This window comes from Lissotriton vulgaris, chromosome 5 (assembly GCF_964263255.1).
Source record: "Lissotriton vulgaris chromosome 5, aLisVul1.2, whole genome shotgun sequence".
In the NCBI taxonomy this organism is placed as follows: Eukaryota; Metazoa; Chordata; class Amphibia; order Caudata; family Salamandridae; genus Lissotriton; species Lissotriton vulgaris.
In genome coordinates this window covers 1,100,561,889-1,100,579,797 of record NC_141693.1, presented here as the reverse complement: position 1 = coordinate 1,100,579,797, position 17,909 = coordinate 1,100,561,889, and the positions used below count along the sequence as shown (strand labels likewise).

The window sequence follows — 17,909 nt, the reverse complement described above, 5'->3', positions numbered from 1 at the left end:
GGTGGGTGGGCAGGGCATTGCTGTATGCTTTCATTTTGTTGTTCTTTATGGAATTGGTTGACTGCAACTGAGATGATTTGTTTTTCACAAAAATAGGGAGGGAGCCAAGGCTTTCCGTAGTATGTAGCACAGGTACCTTATTTAGCACATGCATTACACAATGGTTGCAATGTACACGGCATGGACAAGCTGCAACGGTCCAAACATGCACACTATGGCTTCAGACGTGACACAGCAAACTCTGGACACTAAGACTATCACATTCCTGACATGGTATGTCCGTGGGTTGAACGATCATAGAAAGGTTCGACGAGTGCTACAGTATCTCGTGAGGCACGCTATAGATGTTGCACTACTTCAGGAGACACACCTGACCTTGGACAGCCCGACCCTACGCTACAAAGGGTTGCATAACAACATACATGCAGCGGGTTTACCTCTCACGCCAGAGGCGTACTGACGTGGGTTAATCCCAAAGCCTCTCTGACTTTAACTCCACTGGCTACGGATAGAGAGGGTCGATACGTGGTTTCAGAGTGCAGGGGGAAGAGGATGACTTTCCACATTGTTAATTCTTATGGACCCAACTATGACTGCCCTACTTTTTTCACGGCGCTAGCTGGGAGAGTGCGCGACTTGTGTGGGGACCGAGTACTGTGGGGGGGTGACTTTAACATGGTACGACAGCCTAGATTAGACCGATCTGATGGTCCAGATCGACGTCCCTCAGCTTCAGCGGGAATCCTGAACACTCAAATGTTAAGGCTTGGTCTGCAGGACTTATGGCGCGCTAGACACTCAACACAGGGGGGCTACACACACTACTCTGCGCAGTACGACATCCACACTCGAATAGATTATTGGCTGATCAAGTTCCATCTCCTCCCCAGAGTGCAGGCATGTAAGACGTTGCCCCAAACGTATTCTGGCCATTCGCCAGTTTTATTCACTCTTAGCACTATGCTAAGTAAACCGCCGCCTTTTTCGTGGCGCTTCCCCCCCCCTTACTCCCTACTGGATGATGCATTCCGAGAAGACCTTGCCACTGCCATAGAAGAATTCTTTGACAAAAATGTTGGTTCAGTGGACTCCTTCCTGACGGTCTGGGAGACATTCAAGGCATATCTACGAGGGGTGGCCATATCCAAGCACGCAGGGGTGTTGAAATCTATACGAGGCCGACTGTCTCTACTTGCAAATAAACTTAGGGAGCTTGAAGAGAGTAGACTGCGTGGCTCGAGGGATGATCTGCAGCGCGACCTTGCCCAAACGCTGCGAGAATACCATGAGGAGGCTGATGCAGAGGTAAAACATTTGGGAAAATACGCAATTGCTAAATCATACGGTGAAGGGAAACGGCTGGGCGCTGTACTGGCAAACATAGCGAGGCAGAGCAGACGTAGCACGCTCAACTCCTGCTTTATGCTCCCCACAGACTGGGGATTTGATGTCGGAGGAACAAGTAGCCACCCAATTTAGAGAATACTATGCCGCATTATACGGCTCTAGGGGCCCGGCTCCGGAGGAGCGCATCCTAGATTATTTGACACATATACAGCTGCCATGGCTGACTGATACGCATCACGCGTTTCTGGTTCGGCCCTTTGAAAGAGAAGAGGTTGTGTGGGCATTGTCCTCAATGAAAGCGGGCAGCACCCCAGGCAGTGATGGCTTTCCAGGCTCCTTTTACAAAACCTATTCGGATCTGCTGATACCCCGTCTGCCGACGCTTGTGGAGCAGATTGCGGAAACGGGAGTAATGCCCCCCACGATGAGGGAAGCTATTATAGTTGCTATTCTCAAGCCCGGGAAGACCTCTGAGGAATGCGCCTCTTATAGACCACCGTCTCTATTGAATGTGGACGCAAAGATCTTCGCAAAAATTATAGCGAATCGATTGAGCCCCTTAATCACTACTCTAGTAGCCCCGGAACAAGCGGGTTTCGTGCCTAATCGCAACCTTACCTACAACTTGCGCACGGTGTTTGCGGAGTTTCAACATACCCGTCAGGATGTACCAGCCATTGCAGTATTTTTGGATATGGAAAAGGCTTTCGACTCCGTTGAATGGCCTTTTCCTCGACAGGTGCTCACTCGCATGGGTGTGGGAGAACTTTTCATACAACTAGTTAATACACTATACGCCTCACCCACTGCGGGTGTCCGGATTGGATCTTTGACGACGGAGCCCTTTCTTGTAAGCCACGGCACAAGGCAGGAATGCCCTCTTTCGCCCCTCCTGTATGCACTGGTGGAGGAGCCCTTGGCTTGCGCCTTGAGAGAATATCATGGCATCGCGGTATTCGCTTCCCCACGTACAATCTAATAGTGTCCACATATGCGGACGATACCTTGCTGTACATCAGGAAGCCGGACGACAATCTCTCGACGGTTTTACGTGAGGTGGTACTCTTTAGCTCGCTCTCGAGGATCCATGTGAATTGGAGCAAGACAATAATGTTCCCCCTTACTCCAGCCACTAGACGGATCGATCCGGAGTATCCCATTCAATGGACCACGGATTCGGTTCGATATCTCGGAATACATTTGCATACGGACTCTGAAGTGGTGCTTAGGGAGAATTACGGGGTGGCTGTCTCCAAGCTGGAAGATGATGTGGAGAGATGGATTAAACTGCCTTTGTCCCTTATGGGCCGTATATCTCTATTGAAAATGATAGTGTTGCCCCGCTTCCTATTTCTCTTCACCAACATTCCGATAGTCCTGTTGGGCCTTTTTCCGTCAGCTCCAGTCGCTAGTGCTCAGGCTGGCATGGGCTGGGAAGCAACCCAGAGTTGCATGGCATATACTCATTCGGCCCTATGAGGAGGGCGGCTTGCATGCTCCGGATCTAGAATTGTATTATCGAGCCGCTCAAGGGGCACATGCATACGGCTGGATTCATGGTCCAAAGGATGCTCCACACTTGAGGATTGAGGCGATAGTGGCGGCTCCGGGCCCGCTGCCGGCCTTAATGTCTCTACCCAGAGATAGGCGTACCGGTATCCTTGACTCATTAAATGTTGTGACACATGCCTGGCACCACTTGATGGATGCTCACGCTTGCTCTCTGTTGTACACACCAACTGGAAGCCTAGCGTGGTGTTCGTGGCTCCCCCCTTGCACGGACGGAGGCATGATGAAGTCGCTACTCCAGTTTAAACTTGCTGAGGTGGGGGACTTGTTTAAGGATGGCAAGGCTGGCACCTGGGACGACGTGGTCTTGGACGGTGAGACAGACGCTCCCCTCCTACCGTGTTTTCAGTTCCACTGACTCCTGCAGGCCTTGCGAAACCTTCTGGGTGATGACATGTCTGAGCCTCAGACGGCGACGGCATATGAGTATGTCGTGACGGCTAAAACACCGAATAAATTAGTCACAAATCTATATCGCATCACCCTAACGGAGCGGACAATGGATTATACTAAACCCAGACTGGCGTGGCAGGCGGACTTGAGTGTGGACCTTACCGAGGACCACTGGAGATACTGCTGCGCCAACGTAAAGAAGATATCTATGAATAGGCGCCATCGTCTGACGCACTTCAAATTTTTGAATAGAGTCTATTACACCCCAGAACGCTTATGTCGATATGGCCTACGGGAGAACTCGAGCTGTGAGAGATGCGGGGAACTAACAGGAGACTTTTTGCATCTGGCTTGGTGGTGCCCACAGATAGCGTCCTTCTGGTGCGCGGTTTACAGGGAAGTGAACGCAACCACTGACTTATCTCTGACTCCATCGCCACTGCTGGCTATATTGGGATACTCTAAGGACATAGCACCCGCGAAGCGGAGGCTGGTAGATATGGTAGCGAAGAGGTGCGTAGCACCCCACTGGAAGCGGGCCCGGCCCAGACATTGTCCAAATGGTCGAACGATATGTTATTCTGCTGCACGCAAACGGAACTATATAGCGACCTGTTCCCCCCAAGGAATCGTCCCAAAAATTACTGGGCACTGTATCTGGAGAGGAGATCGGCACAGAGTGTAGATGACCGAAGCGATACGCAGGCAACGACTGACCTAGGGGACATGCTGGAGGATCAGACAACACATGACACAGACTACAGTTACTCCACACCCAGATTTAAGCTGCTGCTGGTGAGCCTGGAACCGTAGAGGGGTGACCTGCTGCAGTGCGAATGGAGGGGAATGTTGTTTATACACATGATGACATTGCTGATTGTCTTCAAGAACTTTATTATGACTCTAGAATTGCTGTGTAAGTACTGCGGTTTGATACTGACCTCATTGCAAAGTATGTGATAACCTATTTTCTTGCTGTTCCTTATTTGTGGATTTTATCTGAAATGCCAATAAAATCTCAATAAATAAATAAAATTTAAAAAAAGAGTGTTGTAGTCCCTAACCCTTAAAGATCTTTCTTATCCCAGGGCAGATGTGTCTCTTGAAGACAGATTATATCAGAGGATTTTTGTTTGATTATTTTAACTAAGCGAGCCCTCTTACTCCTATCATTTAAACCCGCCACATTCCAGGAGCAAATTGTTATCTTCCCCATTAAAGTTTGCTAAGTAATTTCTAAAATCCTACCTACCTAATCTTAGAGCCCTGATAAGCTTTCAAAAGGTCTTGTGCCTTTTGTTTCTCATTCATCAGTATTACCATTTTCGTTCTATCATTTACTATATCAGTGTTATTAAAGGAGTTGTTTTTTTTTGTTTTAGACCCCTGCCCCACCACCATCCCCCCACCCACCCCACCCACACTCCCAGTACCCAAAGTGAGGCGTGCAGACTCCAGATAGAGTCTGTATGTGATGAGCATGCAACACATGACCAGAGCTCAGTCAATCTATCTTTATATATAACACATGCTGAGCTCCAAATTCACCCTTATTTGTTTTAGTTTTCCTCTCTCTTTTTTTTTTCCTTTTTCCACTGCCCCCCAAAAATGTCAAATGCTATCATTGTTCCCAAATCGAAAATATCATAGTCAAAAATATTCCTTGGCTAAACCTAACTAAGCCCATCAAGATATTCTTTGGCCTTTATTTCGGAGAGAAACATTTTGGTTTGCCCCCACGCCCCTAAATCACTTTAAGCCGAGCAGGGTTGTTAAGATAGGCTTGGGCTTTCTTGTCTTGGAACGGCTTAATTAATTGGCGCAACCTCCATCGCCTTTCGATGGTGGAGTGACAAAAATCTGGGCGCACAAAGTAGGAGACCCTGTTTCTGGTACGTTTAGCCTCGGGTCTAGCTTTCTCGAAAACCGGCTGGCGGAGCAAAAAATTGCCAATAAACACAAGAATGGCACGGGGATAGGCCCCAGGTTTCGCTGGTTGTTTTAGAGTGAAGGGCATGCAGTGGGCACGTTGGAGCCCAATTCCACCCAGAAAGCTCTGGCATAGAGTCACGAAAAAGGTCCACCACATAGGAGCGAACATCTTCCCCCACCACCCCCTCGGGGACCCCTAAAACTGGTAGATTGTTCCTCCGCTGGTGGTTTTCAAATTCCTCCAGCTTCCATCTAACATCTGCCAGCTCGGCTTCATGAGAATCAACCCATTCCTGGTTCACCGCGATCTCAGATTCATTGGAAACAATCCTTGATTCTAGGTCAGTCAGTCGATCCCCAAATGTACTACAGTCCTGGTTAATTTACGCACAACCCCTTGCACCTTACGTAAGGCAGCTTGAGCCTTGCGCCCATCCTGGCATGTCTCCTCGCGATGCGATAGCCTGAAGAATAGTGTCCAGTGTTGGAGCAGATGAATCTGTGTATGTCGGGTGATCAGATTGCCGTTCAGAATTTAACACGCAAGAGGGATTAGTAAACTGGTTAGTCGGGGTATAATCCCAGGCCAAATCTTTTGTTCCGCGGTGCATCTTTTTTTTTTCCAGAACAGTTTTAGGTTTAGGCCCGGGGTCTTCCATTTCCTCCCCCCACTACCACTCTCTTCTTTAGAACAGGAGACATTATCATCTGACCACTCACCTCTATCTGGGAAAGGAAAATAAGTCGCTAGGGTCCTTATCCAACTCTGGGTCCTTATCCAACTCTGGATCAGCACTAATTTCATTATTCTCAATAATGTGGCCCTTATTCTGTACCGAATTAGAATCATCCACGACTGTCTGATGTGCTTGGGGTATATGAACTGGGTTAGTCGTTTGAACAATCCCCCCGGATTTAGTTGCAGTATCAGAGCTTACTGCCCCAGCCCCGTCCGCATCAGTGTCTACTAGCAAGGGGGGTAGCGGTAAAAGCATACTTTCGTTCCCACTGATATCCGCTTCAGGCTGCTTCCTCACACTCCGTTCAGGCATTGGCTGCAGACTATTGTTTTATCCAGCCCCCGCCAAGTTCAATGCCAGGGTCAATGCTTCAGGGACAGCAAAAACATCAGGTGGGGTGCTTACTGAGCCGGCATTTGTGTGTACGTCCTCTGTTACAGCTACAGCAATCTCCGTTCCCTCAGCGAGTCTAGCCTTGCTCTTCCCCTCCTGACCCGGAAGCAATCTCACCGGTGTCTTTCGCAGTAAACCAACTACTGTAGGGCTGACCGGGTTTCCCTTCTGGGTAGAGGCGTCTCCACGCTTCGGCTTCTTGGAGGTTAGAGCGGCGGCCCCCTGCACTTCTAACATTCTTCTGCTTGCCTTATCTCCCAGATCGACGGTCCTGCGTTGCGCCAGCCTCGCTACCCTTGCCTTGGCAGCCTCCGATGCCGCTGCAACCTTAGGAGCCATAGAAACGTCAGCGCCAGTACGAAACACAGGGTAAGCTTCGGTTCCCGCTTTTACTTTGGGATATTCTTTCCCCAGATAGCACAGGACTGCAAGACCAATTATACTGCCTATCGTCAGTAGCTGATTTCTGACGGGGTTTATTTCCTCAGAGCAGGTTTCCGCTATTATCTTTTTTGTTCTCCTTCAATGATGCACTTAGCTCAACATTACCAGCACATTCTGCTTAACGAGCTCCGGTCAACGTGTGCACTGCGGTTTCACACAACCGCCATCTTGCCTCCGCCGGAGGATTCATGTGTAGCCCCAAGAGCTTACATAGAAACTAACACCCAAAAGAGCAATAACACCTACAGCAACAAGAGATCAGACATGATGAACCCTTCAATACATCATTAGAAGCACAACACACGTAAAAAAAAAAACGGACATTAAACATCTAAATTAAATGGCATAAATTAAGAGTACAAAATGAAACGATATGACCCATTTGTATAGGCCAAGTACGATCTTCATCGACCCTATGTCACAGAGTTAACCAGAATTATCTTTCATACGCAAAGTCAGGCTTCCTCTCAGCCAGACTGTATACAAGAATGGTTCAACACAAGTATGGCGAGCGAAATAATCATCAATCCATTAATAATAGTGGACAGTACTTCCTCCCTGTACAGTAACACACTAGCGGAATAACATTTCCCTAAAACAAGCACTGAACCATCTCCCTTACTAATAATAGCAGGTAGTCATACTGTGACTTAACAGGTTACAGGGGGAACAGATTTTCGCTAATAGGGGAACAGCTTTTCCGTAATAGTATCAGTGAAATTACTTCCCTAAGAACAATGGGTAATCATACATGCCCCATCAGCCGCATACTACTGGAACAGCTTCCCTACTAAATGAACAATACATACAAATGTGGTTTCTTGCAGCATGACACGTCTCATTAAAGGTCTAGTACTAATAAACATAACAATGAAATGTATCAAGGAGCAGCATACATTTTAAATATCATGCACAAAGGTACAACAGCTTTGCACATGACATCAGAGCTCCATGAGAAACGCAGGTAAACTTCCACTCACTGTAACATAAAAGCAGCAAAACATTCCTAGCACATACAAAACAGCACAACATATTTATCAAGATGACTGCATCCTCATGCCATATGTTTTGCAAAATAGCGACATTTATTTATTTGCGTTTTTCATATAGCTTGAACCAGTCTATCAGAACACTTCCCATCATTGAACTGATGAATAGACAGACACAATGGGGATGAGGTGCTAAATGTCATAGGTAGGATAGATGTAGTAGGGAAGGGGTTCATCCATGGCAAAAGCAAACAGTATGGTAGCCCCAGAGAATCACTCTCTCTGTAATCCTTCCTCCAACTCCTTGGAACATGCAAAGGAAGCCTGCTCATGACTGGGAGTAGCAATGAAAGAGGTGGAAGATGGCATGGGAAGGGTTACTTATCAGGGCAGGGGCAATTTCAAATCTTACGCACACTAACCGAATAGGAGTGGTTCAGAGTACAGGATTTATTTTAAGAGTGGCGTTTCAAGGTGAAGAAAGTCTGAGCTTCGGACTACTCCGGATCCCCCGAAAAAAGGAGTTTGTGGGTCAGGTAGTTAGCAGTATCTCTGTGTTGAGCCTTGTGGATAATACAAGCTACACTGAATGGTCTTCTGTTTTTAATGGGGATCCAAGTGAATGGGCTCAATGTGGGGGAGATGCGGTTGTACCTATAGGAGCCTGACAAAGTGGGCTGCAGAGCTGAGAGCCATTCTTAGAGGCTCTAGGTGGTATTCTGGGAATGCCAGTGAAAAGGAAGTTACCACAGTCTAGTTTTGTGAGGGCTAATCATTAGATTGTAGACCTGAAATCTTCAGCTGTGATAAGAGGGTTGATTTTCAGGAGTCTGATGAACTAGTTACGTTCCTTTGGTAACGCCTTATCTAGTAGAGACCATCTAGCCATAGATTCCTTACCTTTGAATATCCCCAGGCATCAGACTGGATGCAGAAGATTTTCAAACAGTACCCCTGAGCACCGGTAAGTGTCGCCGTTCAGCTCCGCGTCTGCACCGAAGGGACGTGTGTGGTAACTTTATAGGTGCCACCTCACCGAACTGACGTCAGTTACTTTCTCGACTTTCCATGCCAGAAGCGTGGAGTCACAACGAGAACGGACCACAGGTGTGGAAAAGACTAAGGCAATGAAAAGGGTGTCCCTTACACCTGAAACAGTTCACAGACAGAGGAGGATCAGTAAGAAATATATGGCTTGTGACAGTCTCTACCAGATAAGGTGTCAATAAAGCTAAGTAACTTGCTCATCGAATACAGACTACCAGCCACAAATTCCTTAGCTTTGCGTAGATACCCAGGCAATACCTCAACGAAGGTGGATCTGCAAACTCGATTACACCAAAAAGTCCTGCAGGACCGAATGGGCAAAGTGCCCGTCACAACATACTGGACTGTCCAGGAAGTAAAGTTTTGTGAAAGTGTGCAGCAATGCCCATGTCGATGCCTGACAGATATCCAGGAAAGGAACGACACGTGCTAAGGCAGTGGTTGCAGCCTTGGCTCTAGTAGAGTGAGTCCGCAAGCCCTCAGTGGGTGGTTTCTTGCGTAGCAGATCACAATGCACAGGACAATCCATCATGAGATGGTTCTCTTGTGTACAGCTTTCCCTTTTTTTGCATCCCCCTAGCCCACGAAGAATTGATCATCCACCTGGAACTCTATTGTGTGGTAAAGGTAGAACAAGGCTCTTTTTGGGTCCAGGTGGTGGAGTCTCGCTTATTCGGAGGGATATGGTGGAGCAAAGAAAGTAGACTGGGAAATGTTCTAGTCTACAAGGAAGGAGTCACAACCTTTGGAAGATAGGAAGCACGCTTCCAAGAACCCGCTTGTCTGGATAAAAGGTGGTATAAGGAGAGTGCGCAGCGAGAGCTTAAAGTTTGCTGACCCGCCTGGCTGACATTAAGGACACTAAAAAGGCAGTTTTGATGGTTAAGAGCCTAAGCGGGCAATTGTGCCAATGCTCAAATAGTGCACACATGAGAAAGGTGAGGACCAGTTGAAGTCCCACTGAGGAATGATGAAGGGCGTGGGTGGAAACATATCTTGCAGGCCTTTAAGGAACCTAGTCATGAAAAGAAGAGAGAAGGTTGGTCCAGCAAGCGCAAGAATGACAAGATGGCAGCAGGGCCTGCTCTAGGGCGGTGCGATTAGTGCCATCGCACCAGGAGCTGACTTGGGGTGGGGGTGCCATGTTTATTGTTTTAGAAGCAGCTGGTGGAGCGTTCCTAGTTCCAGGAATAAAAATGTCTAGATAACTCATCTGATTCTTGTTCTTCCTGGAGAGAGACCGGAGCTTTGTCTAAGAAATGTTGACTTGTAGTGCAGAGGGTTAATATGTCTGCTGCAAATAACGTGTTCCATTCATATCACAAAGTGCATAAAATATAAATTGGTCAATGTGTTACAGCATTTGTCAGAGAGAACCTGTTTTTACTTGTAGAAGTTAAAATCCTAATATATTAACTGTCATCATGAGCTTCATGCAAACTGCAAGGAATGTGTTAGAGATATGTGTGTTTACTGCCAGTCTTTTGTTATTCTTATATTGCAAAAAGGGTTCATTTATGTAAAAATCAATTCTTATTATTAAACAAAACCCCCTAACATTGGTGTAAAATTTTTACATTCTGAATTTAGGTTTTTCCAGACCAAGGTCTCAAACTATACTGCCAACCAGTATGGGTGACATTTTACTCCTACACCTTGTAGTCCTGTCTGATGTACATTTCCTATACACTTATTTACACATGTTCAATGTGTGTGTGATGTAAAGTGTTCTGACACCTTAAACCGGTATGAATGGTGCTATAAAACTACATTATTTTAAGAAACAGTGGTTATTGAGACTTGAGGAGCACTGTCAAATGGTGGTAGTGTGGGAATCTGTCGCGGACTTGGTCATTGGGGGGGCGCCAACAAACATTGTCGCACAGGGCAGCACCAGTGCTTAAGCCGGCCCTGGAGGGCGGAAAGGTAACCCTGAACTGTGCCCAAAGCAAAGTGCTGCTGGGCCAAAGACGATACAAACCAGGGAACTCATGAGAGGGGTGCAGATAGGGGATCAACGTTGTGGGAAGCACACCATGACACAAATTTCTCCCAACAGCAGGAGAATACCGACTTGGTGGAGGAACGCCTGACAGCTAGAATATCATCTGATAATTCAGGAGGAAAATAAAAAGCTGTCAACTGTCGCCACTCAATCTCCACACATGCAGGTGAAGGATGCTCAGGTTTGGGTGCAGAGCCCTGCCCCTTTGATGCGACAGAAGATCCTCCCGAAGAGGCAGCCCAACAAGAATAAAAGAAGGACTTGGGCCCGGTCATCCCTGACCTTCTTGAGAACTCTGGGAAGGAGTGATATTGGTGGAAAGAGGTACAAAGGCCAGAGCTCCACTCAAGACGAAAAGCATCTCAGAGAGAGTCGCCTTGGAAACTCCAGCACGCAGAACTGTTTACATTAAGTGTTCTCAGTTGTGGCAAACCGATCTAACCAAGGCTCTTCCCACTGCTGAAAGAGACCTTGCAGCACAGCCAGGTGGAGATGCCATTTGTAATCCACTAGGCATCTTCGGCGGAGTTTGTTTGCTCTGGCATTCAGAGAGTCCACCAGATGCTGCACCACCAGGGAAATGTCCTGACATTCCAGCCATGTCTGGAGGCGCCGAGCCTCTTGACAAAGGGTCCACGACCTCACCCAGACGTGTTTGTTGCAGTACCACATGATGGCGGTGTTGCACCACCCTTCCCTTAATCGAAGTAAGAAATGCTTTTAATGGCAAGCAAATTGCCCGAAGCTCCAACAGGATTATGTGAAGCTTAGACTTCACCAGAAACCAGAGTCCACTGATCTCCCAAGTGGCCTCCCCAGCCCAGAAGTGACATCTGTCACCACAGTCAACTCTGGTTGGTGAAGGGAGAGGGGCCTGCCACGGACCCAACTGTAGCTCATTAGACACCACTGAAGGTCTTTGCAATTTACCCAGACATCAGGATCATGTTGGGGAGGTGTACCTGATATGCCCCAATGGGCCTTCAGGTCCAACTGCAGAACCCGCATATGCAAGCCGGCATGTTTCACCAGCAGAATGCAGGAGGTCAATACGCCCAGCTGCCTCAGAGTCAGTCTCACCGAAATCCAGGATAGAGGTTGAAACATCGTTATCATAGCCTGAATATTCTGGAATTGCTGCTCAGGACGATAGGCCCGAAACTGCACTGTGTCCAGAACAGCTCTGATTAAAGGGAGCGTGAGAGAGGTAGTCAGGTGTGCCTTTGGCATGTTGATAGTAAAGCCAAGTGAGTGCAGGAGGTTCGCCATATTTTGAAGGTGGGTGACAACTGCCTGGGGCGAGCCTGGCTTCAAAAGCCAGTCACTGAGGTAGGGAATGACTGAAATCCCTAACCTCCGCATATGAGCTGCGACCACTGCCATCACCTAGGTGAACATCCAAGGGCCGCTGCTAATGCCTAAAGGTAGCACAGCATACTGAAAATGCTTGAGGTCCACCATGAACTGCAGACAGCAGGCCAGGAATGTGGAAATAAGCATCCTGCAAGACCAAACACTACCATCTAGTCTCCTGGATCTAGGGCAGACGAGACTTGAGCGAGCATCAGCATTTTGAATTTCTACTTCTTCAAGAAGAGGTTAAAAAAGCGCAGATCCAGGATAGGATGAAGGCCTTCATCCTTCTTTAGCACCAGAAAGTAACTGTAATAGCAACCATGACCTACTTCTGATACAGGCACCCTCTCTATGGCTCCCTTGGCCAAGAGAGTCTGCATTTCTTCACAAAGAGATGGTCCTCCATCAGCCGATCTTAAATGGGGGGGCATAGGTGTAGGGGGTGTCACAAAGGGGAGGGAGTTGCCCCCTTGTACTACCTGTAGTACCCAACAATCTGATGTTACTGTCTGCCAGTGCGTGAGGTAATGGCGTATCCTGCCTCCCACTGGGTGTCCACAATGGTGTGAGGGTGGACTAAAGAGGCTTGGAGGCCGCGGCTGCTGGGCGGGTGATGGACCTACCTGACAGCTGGCAGCCTGTCCTATGTGGTCCCTGGGACCAGAGCCCTGGGCTGCAAAAAGGCTAGTAAACCTGCTGGTTGTGGTGGCTGGGTTAGGGTGAAGACCTCTTTCGTAGGCCCGAATGAGGCGGAAGGCGGTTTGGGGTTGACGAGGGGCTATAGACAAGCCCAAGTACCTGACCGTAGTCCTGAAGTAGTTGAAGCGCTCCAGCACTGAACCAGCCTTGCCTTCAAAGATGAGAGAGCCATCAAATGGCAGGTCCATGAGGGGAGTCTACACAGGGAGAAGGTGGCTGGAGTGCTGAAATTTTTCAAACACTAACCCCCAGTCACAGATCTTGGTTGAAACAATCTTCATTCTTTAGCTCACATCGCCACCCCTGTTCAGACACATCTATTTGCAAATCAGTCCGGACAGCCCAAACTGCCAAGCCATGTCTTCCCTGGACCAGAAACAAGCATCCTGGGACCGGTTTCGGGGTAACACCCCTCATCAGCCAGGCTAGCTTGAATCCAGTGGCAAAGTGAGCAAGGGACCCACGTCTGGGCATACCCTGCCAACTAAGGGCTAACAAAGCAAACACAAGGAGATGATGGACGGAGTGCTGAAACTTTTCAAACACTCACCCCAGTCACAGATCTAGGTTGAATCCATCATCATTCTTTAGCTCACTTCGCTGCCCCTGGACTTCTCCTGAAAAATAAAATTTTCCCAGCCAGGCTTGGTGCCGTTAGGCCATCGACGATAAAATCGATCTACCTAGCGAGTCAGTTATGTCAAGTTCACATCTGATGGAGAATTTTGCTGCATTTTTCCTGTCAGCAACAGCCTAAGAGTATGGTTCGGGCATCCTCCGGGTCCATAGGCAGCACCTGTGCCATGGTGTATGGAAATAACCGCCAATAGGCAGTCTGTATTCACCAACAGCGGTGCAAAGCTGGAGGAAATGGACATTCTCTTACCAAAAGGTGTCCAGCCTCTTGGATTCCCTATCCCGAGAAGTGGTAGGGAACGTGCCAGGGTGAATGCGTGATGCAGAAACTTGGCTTGGACCACCAAGTTCTCTGGGGTGGGGTGCTGGTTAAACAAACTGGGATCCCCAAAAGCTGGGTGATGGTGGCGGGCAACCAGAGCACCTGTGCAAAGCTTCGACCAGGCCCCAGGTAGGACATCTGTAAGGGCTTCTTTAAATGAGATTAAGGGTTCTGAGGGGGTGACTTCTGGCTGAAGTACTATTGTCATTACATTAGTCTTGACTGTCACAGACAGAAAGTTAAGGTCAAGTACCTCAGCCGCCCCCACCACCATAGCAAAAGAAACTCCCAGGCCAGTATCAGGTGAAGTGTCCAACCCACTGGCCTCACCCAGTTCCTCAAACCAGCTGTCCTCATCAACTGAATCTTCTACATAAGGAACAATAGATCCCTCCTAAGCGTCTCCCTCACCAGGCCTATCCATCAAATAAGGCACTGACTCTGCTCTAGAAAGGATGACTTCAGTCAGCGTACCGTCGGACGACATCCATCCGGCTCTGTGTCGAAGAATGACAATGGTGATGGTGCAGCCAAGGGGCATTAGCAGCAGCACTGGAGCAGGTGCAGAAGAAGGCCTCGGTTGTGCCAGCAGCTCTACTCCAGATCTAGCGAGGCATCCTTGGAGCCTGACAGGCGTTGAGGGCAAACCCACCGGCATGGTCCCAGTAGGGGCCCCTCCTGTGCACATGGGGCCCAATGGCGCTCCTGAGAGGCCGGGCTGCCTAAAGATGAGGGACATGACATTATAAAATTCCTTCAGCTGGGTGGGGGTCCCTCAGACTCTGGGAAAATCTGGAGGCGTAGAGAGGACCTAGGTTCAGGCCCCGCCGACTCGCAGGGCCTTCAGTGCCAGCGCTCCCTTGCCTTGTTCAATGGCACGGAGAAGTCGAAGAGTGTTTGAACTTCTTCAACTTTTTTTGTGCTTGGGGACTTGCCCAATTACTTCGAGTAAGACGAGGAGGCATGGAGGCAACCGGCGGCAGGAGGCAAGGAGCTTGAGAGATCACTCTCCCAGCGCCTTCGAGTGCATGGCGCTGCAGTCCTCACACACCTTGGAGTTGTATCCAGGCTCCAAGTACCACAAAGACAGGCCCCAACAAGGTTTGAAACCCGACGGTTTCTTGGGTGACATCCTCACACCTGGATATAAAATCTAAAAAAAAAAAGGTAAAAAAAAAAAAAAAGGTAAAAAGAAAAGGGGAGTCAAAAAGTGACTAAGGGGTTGCTCAATCGGGATCAGCACTATCTGGCACAGAAAGGAAAGAACTGGACATCAGCTCGCCGAGGTGGCGTCTATATTGGCACAGCTACACCACTTCCGACACAGAGCTGAACAATGTAACCTACTGGTGTGCAGTGGTACTGCTCGAAAATCTTCTGGATCTAGTCTGACACTTGGGAATATTTAAAAGTAAGGCCTTTTTGCCAAGAATAAAGATCGGATGCTGGTCTGAAATTGTTCAAGTTTGCGGGCCAGTGTTTATTTTAGAAGAGGGGTGATCTGACATGCTTTGAGACGGTCAGGAGTAATTTCTTGTTATAAGGAGTCATCTATAACCTTTGTTGGGGGAGGGGGTGTAAATGGTAGTGTTGACTGATTCATTTGGCTGGAGATGGGACCGGAAACCAACTGGCCACTATGGATAAGCCATCAGAGTGAGTTATCATGAATGACAACCGTTTCATGAAGATTTGCAAGTTAGTCGTTCAGCTGGAATCGTGGCTGTAGATGGATCAAGAGGGAGCTTGAACATTTTTATTTTATTATGAAAGATTTTTTTTTCGGCAGGACTCTACGAAATTTGACCAGTTCCCAAGTTGCTATCCCATCGCCAATACCAATATCGCCAATTTTTTTCCAGCAATTTTAAGAGTTGCCAATTTCTGATCAGATATAGTTGTTTTTTGCTTCTGTATCCCTTGCGCTTGATGTGAAGAGTGACTTGTTACAATTTTTAAGGATGTTGGCACCATAATGGATCTGTTAGTCTGAGGGCTTTCTTTAGATAACTAGTTTGTGGCTTTACTGTTCTTTAGATTTTGTTATTTCAGAGGAGCCATTTTGACTGCCACCTCTTATATAGTTTTGGGTGCACATGAAGAGTTTGGGTTGAGGTGGTTAGGGATTAGTACCGATTTTGTTGAGATAGTTTGGGATGGTGAATGAACAGTCATACGCTTTAATGTGTTAGCTAAATGATCCAACTCAGGAGTGCAGGAATGGACCATGTTGGGGAGGTGAACAAAGGAGTTAGAGTAGTGGGGTTGTGTGTAATGGTGAAAGTCAATTTCTGTGGGTCTTGAAAATGAAGGTTTAAGTGAATCCGAGGGTTACCGGAGGATTGAGTCATTATCTACCCCAAATTATAGAGAATTACATTCTGTGAAGATTCAGTGAGGGACTGATAATTATTTTTATAACGGTGGGGGTGCAGGGGAATTTGATGATTAGTTTTATGCTAAGCGGGATTTTCTTTGACTGACATTTACTTCTTTTGAGAAAGTTTCCAGCCAGGTGTTGCCATGGTTTGTGAAGAAGAGGGTTGGACGGTCTTGAGGCATCCATGGCACCTGCTGATGTGTTGATCCATAAAGATTGTTACAGGGAATTGCTTCATGGGCTTCTGCTTCCAGTTTTTTAAGCAGTCTTTTAGAGTGTTGGTGCTTAGGAAATCTTGTGAAAATCAGGGTTGGTTTTGCTCATGTCTGAGAAGGGGTTATTATTGAGATCCATCATGAGTCATTCAAGATACATACAGTGGGCACGTTCTCAGAGCTTGGCATATAAGGACGGAGAGGAAAGAAGAGTAAAGGAGGCAGCATGGGTCTTCTTTGAGTGTCTAGAGTTGGACCTAATAGGGCATAAAATGAGAGGGACTTTACATATCAACTGCAGGAGTATTTTTGATTCTTTAGTCCTACGAGCGTATCAGTGTCAATCTCAAGGTGAGAAAGGTGGGTTCCGTTTGTCTGCATTACAAATGGCACAGGCGAGTGTGCTGGGTGATCCTTAATTGATCGCTGTCCAATATAGGGAGTGCTGGGAGGTTTTCAATTTCTGAAGTAATTAAGGGTTCTGAAGTAATACTAACCAAAGGTATTCAGAGCAGTCTATGTCAGTCAGCAGTTGGGGTTCTTTCCGTTTATGAGGTTTTAGAAGGTTTCCAAAGAATTATCCAACAACCTTATTCACAGTAATCCAAAGTACACACCCAGTTACCTCAAAAGATTATAAAGTACATCTAGAAACCTAATCCGAGAAGTTAATTTCATATCTAGTTACAAGATGGCTGTGTGTGGTACGGATTGCCTTTTTAAGTGGAGATTGTGTGTTTCGGACATTAGTAAGAGTAATCTTATCCAACAGCCTTCAACAGACCCAGCTGGTTTCAATCTGTTCAGCCCAGAATCATGACACTTCCCAGGCAACTTTTCCACCCCTCCCACCCGATTCTCTGTCCCTCGACTTTAGATGTTTATCTGACAACTCTCCACATAGGGCCACAAAAGATGTGAAAATATGCCAGTGTTGCCCAAGGCTGTTCCAGAGAAGCTGGTTCCAGAAAAAGCAGATAGAAGTGGGCATCCGGATCACTCACCAGATCTGCCAGCTGCAGTGTCACCCCCAGAGCAGCAGGTCCCGGTACGCAGAAGCACAGCACTATTCCTCCTGCTCGGGCCACTGGCAGTCAAGGTGTTAATAACCTGAAGACTGATATTTTAGGGCTGAGCAGCTAGTCTGCATTCATCTTGTGGGTGCACATTTTACATGTAACTGCAATAAGCATAACCTACATAGAGGCTGCCACCCTCCTGTCTTCAATAGCAACATGAAATCAATGTTAACTATACATTCTTGGAAAGATGCACAGCTTTTTGAAAAATATGTCAAAGTCTGCAGTCTGAAGAGATTCTATTTTTATGAATATTAATGACGATTTATTTATGGATATAGAACATTAACCATTTGAAATGGTTTCAGATGCATTTTCACCATGGCAGAGGACCAATTCTTTTTGAGATTGCCTGACTTATAA

General features: G+C 47.4%; 1 protein-coding gene across 1 annotated transcript in view; it reads right to left on the bottom strand.

Moving 5' to 3' along the window:
* The window catches only part of SMC3 (structural maintenance of chromosomes 3), an 889,895-nt gene that overhangs the window by 840,922 nt on the left and 31,064 nt on the right, over positions 1 to 17,909 (bottom strand). The gene's annotated exons all lie outside the window — the stretch shown is intronic.